We start from the raw sequence: 9523 nt of genomic DNA, 5'->3' as shown, positions 1-9523 counted from the left end.
CCGACTTAATGGACATGAGTTTTAGTAAATTCTGGGAGATAGTGGAGGACAGAGGGGCCTGGCGTGTTGCTGTCCATGGGGCCACAGAGTTGGACGTGACTTAGTGACTGAACAACAGCAATAGCTGATTAACAATGTTGTTATGGTTTCAGGTGAACAGTGAAGGGACTCAGCCATATATATACATGGATCCATTCTTTCCAAACCCCTCTTCCATCTGGGTTACCACAAAGCATTGAGCAGAGTTCCCAGTGCTATACAGTAGGGCCTTGTTTGTTATCCATTTTAAATATAGCAGCGTGTACATGTCCATTCCAAACTCCCTACCTATCCCTTCCCTCATCCTTCCCACCACCTCTGCTGGCAACCGTAAGAACCTGTATTTTTAAAAGGAACTCCCCAGAAGAATCCGTTTCATCCATGATTTAGACACCATTGTTCTCAGGTGTCATCCCCCAGGCTCATTCTAGAACCAACGCTCTCTGACCACCACTTCCTGGCCTGTCGGGAGCTCATCTAGCCTCACAGGGAAGGAAAAAGCAAGGGCCCTTTACAATCCACACGTGTGCAGCCTCCTTCACTGTTTCTCTTAGCCTGAGTGAAAAGACAGCCTCCAAACTGAGATACTGAGCAGCCCCCAACTTAACCCCCCATATATTCCCAGGCTTCTTTGGTTTGGATTAGGGGAACAAAGTTTGCAGACTTTCCCATCCTGAATTGAGCTTTTAGGTTTACAAAGGGCTGGAAACATAAGTGTGATCTAGAACAGGTGGTTCTAGTTTTCCCAAGCCCAACAGTTCCGTGGGGCCAAGAGCCATGCCTGTGGCTTGTTTCACTTTCTTAATGATACATTTTGAGGAATAAAGTCTTAATTTTATGTAGTCAGGTTTATCAGTTTTTCATTTATGGTTGGTGAATTTTATGTCCTATTTAAAAAGTCATTCTGTACCATGAGGTCGCAAATTTAGAAATTTTATTGTTTTACCTTTTATACTCTAACTCACAATATAGCTGAATTGATTTTTCCATATAATATGATATGGGGTCAGTTTAGCTTTTTTTTTTCTATATGGATATAATTGTCTAACACCAATTATTAAGAAAATTTTCCTGTTCCCAAAGTTCATCAATTCTGTATTTATTATAAATCAAACGTTTGGATAGTCATTTAGATTCACTCATTTATCATTTTCATTGCTCATTTATTACTATATCTTTGAACTTCTACGTGGGATCTTTTTAAATTTTATTTATTTTCTTAATTTTTATTGGAGTATAGTTACTTTTTTGGCTTCCCTGATAAGTCAGCTGGTAAAGAATTTGCCCCGAGAAGGCAATGGCACCCCACTCCAGTACTCTTGCCTGGAAAATCCCCTGGAAGGCTGCGGTCCATGCAGTCGATGAGGGTCGGACATGACTGAGTGACTTCACTTTCACTTTTCACTTTCATGCATTGGAGAAGGAAATGGCAACCCACTCCAGTGTTCTTGCCTGGAGAATCCCAGGGATGGGGGAGCCTGGTGGGCTGCCATCTATGGGGTTGCACAGAGTCGGCCACGACTGAAGTGACTTCGTAGTAGTAGTAAAGAATTTGCCTGCAATGCAGGAGACCCCAGTTCAATTCCTGGCTCAGGAAGATCAGCTACAGAAGGGATAGGCTACCCACTCTGGTATTCTTGGTCTTCTCTAGCGGCTTAGCTGGTAAAGAACCCACCTGCAAATTGGGAGACCTGGGTTCGACCCCTGGGTTGGGAAGATCCCTTGGAGAAGGGAATGGCTACCCGCTCCAGTATCCTGGCCTGGAGAATTCCATGGACTGTATAGTCCATGGGGTTGCAAAGAGTCGGACACAACTGAGCGACTTTCACTTTCACAGTTGCTTTACAATACTGAGTTAATTTCTACTGTAAGCAATCAGCTGTGTAGCCTGTGTGCATGCTCAGTTGTGTCTGACTCTGTGACCCCATGGACTGTAGCCCGCCAAGCTCCTCTATCCATGGGATTTTTCCAGGCAAGCATACTGGAGTGGGTTGCCATTTCCTCCTCCAGGCGATCTTCATGGCCCAGGTATGGAAAGCACATCTCCTGCATTGGCAGGCAGATTCTAAACCACTGAGCCACCGGAGAAAAATCAGCTATACATATACATATATGCCCTCTTTTTTGAATTTTCCTTCCTGTTTGTGTCACCACAGAGCATTGAGTTGAATTGCTTCTCATTAGTTACCTATTTTTTGTGGGTGTTAGTTGTTCAGTCAGCCGGGTCCGACTCTGTGACCCCAAGGACTGTAGTTCACTGGCTCCTTCATCTGTGGAATTCTCCAGGCAAGAATACTGGAGCAGACAGCCCTCTCTTCCCTTCTCTAGGGGATCTTCCTGATCCAGGGATCCAGCCTGGGGCTCCTGCATTGCAGGCATATTCTTTTTTTTTTTTCTTTTTTTGGTTTATAAAATGTAATTTTATTTTATGTTACTCTGCTGTTACATAGGGCATAACATTTTCACAAGGCTTTTTTGGGACTACAGTCAATGATTAGCAGCATACAACAGTGGTCCAACTCTCTAAATAACAATCACTAGACAAACTGGACACCTTCTCACATGTGCACAAATCTGCATGGAAAAGTACTAATGTTTTACATTGGACTGTGTGCCTTTTTCCCCCTTTCTAGTGTATTAAGAAATGACATGCACTTTAATTTGCCAAAAGCAACGGTTGTATTCTGGCAGCAACATGCTACTTCTATTACATAGTAAAGTGAATACCAGAACTACAAAGGCAGGAGGTGTAAGTAAGTTTTTATTGGGAAGGGAAGTTGTCAACTTAAACAGCAGCAAATGAAGAATGAATAAGGAAACTCCCTGTTGTCACAGATACACAAGACCTCCATCACATATGATACAGGAGGCATTTTAATTTGTGATCCCCCAGCCCCCAAAAGTCAAATGCTTGTCCATTCAATCTAATACTTCTGGATTCCTACTAAAAAGGAATACATTAAGGGGATGGAAAAGTTGCTTACTGAAAGGAAATCTCTGAAGAAGAGTAAGGGAAATTAAGAAGTTATGTAGCTGCTGCTGCTAAGTCACTTCAGTCGTGTCCGACTCTTTGCGACCCCATAGATGGCAGCCCACCAGGCTCCCCCGTCCCTGGGATTCTCCAGGCAAGAACACTGGAGTGGGTTGCCATTTCCTACTCCAACGCATGAAAGTGAAAAGTGAAAGTGAAGTCACTCAGTTGTGTCCGACCCTCAGCAACCCCATGAACTGCAGCCTTCCAGGCTCCTCCATCCATGGGATTTTCCAGGCAAGAGTACTGGAGTGGGGTGTCATTGCCTTCTCCGGAAGTTATGTAGAACACTCTTTAAATTGTAACTAGCTACATTTTCAGACCTTCACAGTACAAAACACAGTCACTTGCAGAACTGGTTCAGATTACTTCAATACCAGATACATTTTTAGTCTTCTACATAAGTGTTTGGAAGTTACTTATGTTTGTGTGAAATGAAGCTATTAATACTTTTCTACAGCAGTAACTGCACAGCAGGAAGGCTAAGACAAACACAAATCTAGGAATGGAGTTTTCCCAAAGCTGCAGTGTGAAAAGACTATAAACAGTTGATTCCATACACATGAGTGTGTTTCTTTGCTATAGGAAATCCAAATGGAATAAAGAATGGAGATGTTTTAGTAAAAAGGTTTCAAAGGGAAGAAAGATGACACCCTGTATGCACTTAGTTTTCTGCCCCTTCTGCCACATCACGTTCTTCTCCTGCACTGTCTGATGTCCATAATGCGAGGTTGTCTCTCAGCAGCTGCATGATGAGGGTGCTGTCTTTGCATGAGTCTTCATTCAGTGTGTCGAGTTCTGCAAGAGCCTCATCAAAAGCCGTTTTAGCCAGTGTGCAGGCCAGTTCTGGGTTATTGAGGATCTCATAGTAGAGCACAGAAAAGTTAAGAGCCAGCCCCAGCCCGATGGGGTGTGTGGGTTGCATCTCTTTCTTGCTTATATGGAAAGCCTCTTGGTAAGCTCCTTGGGAATTATCTATTGTTTGCTTCTGATCATCATCACAAGCAACTTCAGCAAGGTACCGGAAGTAATCTCCCTTCATTTTCAGATAGAAGACACTCTCTGGATTAGTTGCATTGGCTGTTAAATACTTATCCAACAATTCTAGGACCGTGGTGCAGATGGACCTCAGCTTGGACTCCACTTTTTCCCAGTAGTCCTTGATCAGCTGTAACTTCTTGTCCGAGGTGTCGGTCTTCTGCTCGAAGCTGGAGATGACCCTCCAGGCGGACCGGCGGCCCCCGACCACCTTGTAGGCCACCGACAGCAGGTTGCGCTCCTCGTTGGACGGCTCGGCGCCCTGCTCCGTCATGGCCTTCATGCAGGTGGCCATGTCGTCGTAGTGCTCGGCCTGCTCGGCCAGCTTGACCTTCTGGATCAGCTCCGTCTTCTCCATAGGGGCCGGGGGAGCGGACAGCGAGGTCGAACCTGGACCCCGGGGGCTGGCGGGGGGTTGGGGGGCACGGCGAGGAGGACTTCATGTCTCGTGGCCACGGCGTCAGTCCCACCACTTGGATCCCTCTTCTCTGCAGGCATATTCTTTACTATCTGATCCACCAGAGAAGCTCCTATATATTTTACACATGGTATCAATAGTGAATATGTATCAATTCCAGTCTCTCTATTCCTTCCACCACTACCTACCACTTTGCCTCCTAGTATCCACACATTTGTTCTCTCTGTCTGTGTCTCTACTTTTGCTTTGCAAATAAGATGATCTGTGCCATTTTTCTAGATTTCACATATATGTGTTAATATATGAAATTTGTTTTTCTCTTTCTGACTTACTTCGCTCTGTATGATGGTCTCTAGGTCTATCCCTGTCTCTACAAATGAGTTTTGTTCATTTTTATGGCTGCGTAATATTCCATTGTGTATATGTACCACATCTTCTTTATCCAGTCATCTGTCAATGGACATTTAGGTTGCTTCCATATCCTCAGTATTGTAAATAGTGCTGCAGCGAACATTGCAGTGCCTGTGTCTTTTTGAGTCATGGTTTTCTCTGTTCGTGTACATCATGGGATTGCTGGGTCACAGGCATAGATATTTTAAAGTCTGTATCTAATAACTCCTATTTCTGTAGTCCCTCTAGGTCTGTTTCTACAGCCTATTTTTTTTCTCTTAGCTTATTTTCTTATTGTGTCCTAGTTATTTCTTGTTATCACAGACTTGATGGATACGAGTTTAAGCAAGCTCCAGGAGTTGGTGATGGACAGGGAAGTCTGGTATGCTACAGTCCATGGGGTTGCAAAGAGTCAGACACAACTGAGCAACTGAACTGAACTGATTCTTTTTTGAAAAATTGTTTGCTAAAATAACTTGAGGACTTGAATGATATCACCTTCCTCCAGAAGGGATTTATGCTCATTTCTGCTATGTATCTAGGGATGCCAACAATTGAAGTTTCTGAATCCAGCTCCAGACATGGAGAGAGCTTGAAGCTGAACTGAAGTCCCCCTGAGAACAACCTGGTATGTTAAGTTTGCTCCTAGGGCAGACTTTCCCAGCCCAAGGAGATCTGGCTTCATCAGGTCACTCTCCTAGATGCAGTTCATCCTTGCTCTGATGAGCTCACACTCCCACTCAGGGGCAGTAAGCCCAGCAATGTGCCACCTGCAATATGCGATGTGCCGTTCACCAGCTCCTGTAGAACCAACACATACTCCGAAAGGGGAAGTGGCCCCAAATGCCACGCTTACCTCTCTGGGCTTCCGCTCTCTGTCCTAGGTCTTCTCCCAGTAACTTATCATGATCTTGTTAACTTACTACCAACAGCTAACAGTGCCTTTGAGAGCAGTTTTTTTCTTTGTTTTTTCTGTTAATACCTTTATTGAGATACAATTCACATGTAATACAATTCACCCATTTAAAGAGTACGTACGATTCAGTGGTTTTTACTGTATTCATAGAATTATGCACCTATTACCACAATAAATTTTAGACTATTTTCACCACCTCAGAAAGAAGCCCTGTATCCTTTCTCACCTACCAATTCCCTTGATCCTAAGCATCCATTAATCTACTTTCTGTCTCTATGAAATGCTTATTATGACATTTCATATAAGTGGGATCACATAATACAAGATCTCTGTCTCTAGCTTCATAGCATGCTTATAAAGTTCATCCATGTTGGAGCATCTATCAGTCTTTGATTCCTTGTTGTGGCCAAATGAGAGTACGTGGTATGGAAATACTACATTTTGTTTATACATTCTTGATGGACATTTGGGTCATGTTCGCCTCTTGGCTATTATGAATAATGTTACTAAGGACACACCTTCTCACTTCTTTGGGGAGTGGAAATCACTGGGTCACATGGTGACCTGGTGCTGAACTTTCTGAGGAACTGTCATGCCTTTCCAAAGTAGCTGTACCACATTACATTCTTGCCAGCAGTGCGTCGGGTTTCTGATATGAGAGAAGCTTGCTTTTTTAAGGTTTTTGTCTATCTTTCATGTTTGTTCTCAGCTGGACTGTTCTTCTAAACTACTGGCTCTCCTTTACCAAGAGCAGAAGCCCTCTTAGGACTTTCAGCAGAGTGGCTCCAGTCACCAGTGTTTATTCTTTAACATCTCACATCAGATATTTCCAGTAGGCAGGGGTTGTACTCGAGTATATCCTTGATGGAAAGAAAGAGAGGAGCATTCAGTATGCTGGTTCAAGAGTCTGGGGTAACTTTGGACCACAGGCAGCCTTCACTTGTAGCTCTTTGATTTAGGAACTAGCTCAAGTAAGAAATTTTATTCTTTTCTTTTTTTAAAAAAAGTTCTTAATACTATAGTTTCCATGGGGTCCTTTCAAAATGAATTATGTCTTTATGGATACATTTCTCTTGAAGTCATAAATAATGTATTTAAAATATCTTCTAAAAAATACCAAGCCCTAAAACATATTTTAGATTTTGACTTCCAAACTCGGGCTATTTGGAAAACAACTGAAAAATATTTATGTGACTGAAAGAAGCTCTTTCAAGCTCCCCTTCATTACCTGAATCATTCATTTAAAATGCATCAATAGATTTTCACTGCTTTCCTGGGCTAGGCTCTGAATATTAGGAGTCTGTACTTTTAGCCTCAGAGAATTTATAATCTAGCTAAAACCAGAGAGGTGAAAACCATCTAAAGTGATAAATATGCATAGGGTCATGTAATGAAATGTACATATATTATAGAGCCTAACAGCAAGAGAGAACATTTATGAGTTATTCTGTTTCACTGATTATTTATCAGAAACCCTCATGGCAATTCCTAGTTGTTGATTACCTTGGATTCCCTCTGAGAAAGTCAAAAGTAACTGTGTAATCTAAGTGGCTTCTATTTATTAACAGTCACTGGGACCTATGAACTAGAAGTGGTATAAAATGCTAGACAAGGGGACAGACACGGGACATAGACTGCCTGGGCATGAGTTCTTACGTTGGTGTCTTCATTGGATGACTCTCGTTAAGTCCGTGGACCTCCCTAGCCTTCTGTTCACTCTTCTATAAAGTAAGGATGAGTGTTCCTAGTTTATAACATGCTTGTGCAGAACAAATGAGTTGAGATCGATCAAGCACTGAGGGGACTTCCCTGGTGGTCCAGTGGGTAAGAATCCACCTTGCAATGCAGGAATCGTGGGTTTGATCCCTGGTCAGAAAACTAAGATCCCACATGCCTCGGAGCAACTAAACCTTCATACCACAACTGAGAGTCCGTGCACCGCAACAAAGATCCAGCATGCTGCAACTAGGACCCAAGGCAGCCAAATCGATAAACACAAAAACATTTTTTTAAAAAATAATGCACTGGCGCAGAGCGGTTTGGTCGTTCGTTGGAGGGAGCTTTTCCCGTGTTTCAGCTACTGCGGCTCTTTCGGCAGCAGCGGCGGCGCGGTGGTCGGAGAAGCGGCCTAAAACTTTGAAAAAATAAAAAATAATGCACTAAGAACCAATTCTGGGACATGGTAAAGCTCTCAAGCTTAAGTTCTTAGTTTTCTTGATGTGTAATCATGGTTAATCATTTACTTGGGGGAACTGAGGTATAAACAGGAAAATACTTTGTGAATTATTAGCAACAACATACACATAAATGGAAAAGGAAATGGCAACCCACTCCACTATGCTTGCCTGGAGAATTTCATGGATAGAGGAGCCTGGTGGTCTATAGTCCATGGGGGTCACAAAGAGTCGGACACGACTGAGTGCCTAACACATACACATAAAAAAGGAAAGGGGAAAATCCATTTTGCTCCCAGCCAAGAGACACTTAAACCAATATCCTTCCAGCCCCCACTCGCATGTGAGGTATAGAAAAGCAGTTTCCATTTTCTCCTTACAAAATATCTGTTTGATTTTTCTTACACTCAAGGCTGAAAGAATTGGCTGGTGGCATTTCTTACTGAAGGCGGTTTTACCGAAAGCCTTTCACTTTGTGTCCAGCCTTAATGAAGAGGGTTCAGCTGTGTCCGCATCACCTGAACTGTTCTTGGTCATACGCTGTACTCCCAACAGCTCAATCCTCAGGCCTCTCCTCCTACACCTAACTGCAACATTTAACTCTGCTTATTGCATTCATCTGACTACATTTATTAAATAGCCTGGGATAGTACTTGAATAGAATTGTATTGATATGTACCAATTATTGGAGAAGGAAATAGCAACCCACTCCGGTTTTCTCTCCCAGAAAATCCCATGAATGGAGGAACCTGGTGGGCTGCAATCTGTGGGGTCACAAAAAGTCTGACGCAGCTGAGTGACTGAGCACTATCTACCCCAACATTCCATCTTGTTAAAATGTGTGTTGTGCTTAGTCCCTCAGTCATGTCCAACTCTATGACCCTATGGACTGTTAGGCTGCCAGGCTCCTCTGTCCATGGGATTCTCAGGCAAGAATACTGGAGTGAGTTGCCATGCCCTCCTCCAGGGAATCTCCCCAACCCAGGGATCAAACCCAGGTCTCTCACATTGTAGGCAGATTTTTTACTGTCTGAGCCACCAGAGGAGCCCAAGAATACTGGAGTGGGTAGCCTATCCCTTCTCTAGGGGAACTTTCCAAGCCAGGAATCAAACCAGGGTCTCCTTAAATTGGTCTAAAATGGACATTAAAAAATTACTATTTCTAATTTTATTTTTTCATTAAAAAAATTTTATTTTTTACTTTCCCTAATTTAAAGTCCCATTCATCAAGCAACTTTTCTTCTGCCTCGACTTTGATGTTGATATTTCTAAACATTTTGTCCTCAGGTTTTTTATTTGCCCTCACTTTCTTCCTAAGAAATCACATCCATGCCAAGGATTTCCTTCCCCACTACTCTGTATCTTTTGTTCAGAATTTCCTTCTGAGTCCAAACTTCCATCCAGCTTCCCGCTGGACTGTTCCCCGTGGGGTATCATACAAGCTCCTCAAATTCAGCATGTCTAAAGTGACTAAGACTCTTCCTCTCCAAATTGTATTTCCCTTGAAATACCCTTAT

At 43.0% G+C, this 9523-nt stretch overlaps 1 pseudogene; it reads right to left on the bottom strand.

The window, feature by feature from the left end:
* Window positions 1-3407: 3407 nt before the first annotated feature.
* On the bottom strand, window positions 3408-4723 carry LOC506261 (14-3-3 protein theta; annotated as a pseudogene).
* Window positions 4724-9523: the final 4800 nt, after the last annotated feature.

The sequence above is a fragment of the Bos taurus genome, chromosome 29 (assembly GCF_002263795.3).
Source record: "Bos taurus isolate L1 Dominette 01449 registration number 42190680 breed Hereford chromosome 29, ARS-UCD2.0, whole genome shotgun sequence".
Taxonomy (NCBI): Eukaryota; Metazoa; Chordata; class Mammalia; order Artiodactyla; family Bovidae; genus Bos; species Bos taurus.
This window is presented reverse-complemented; position numbering and strand designations above follow the sequence as displayed.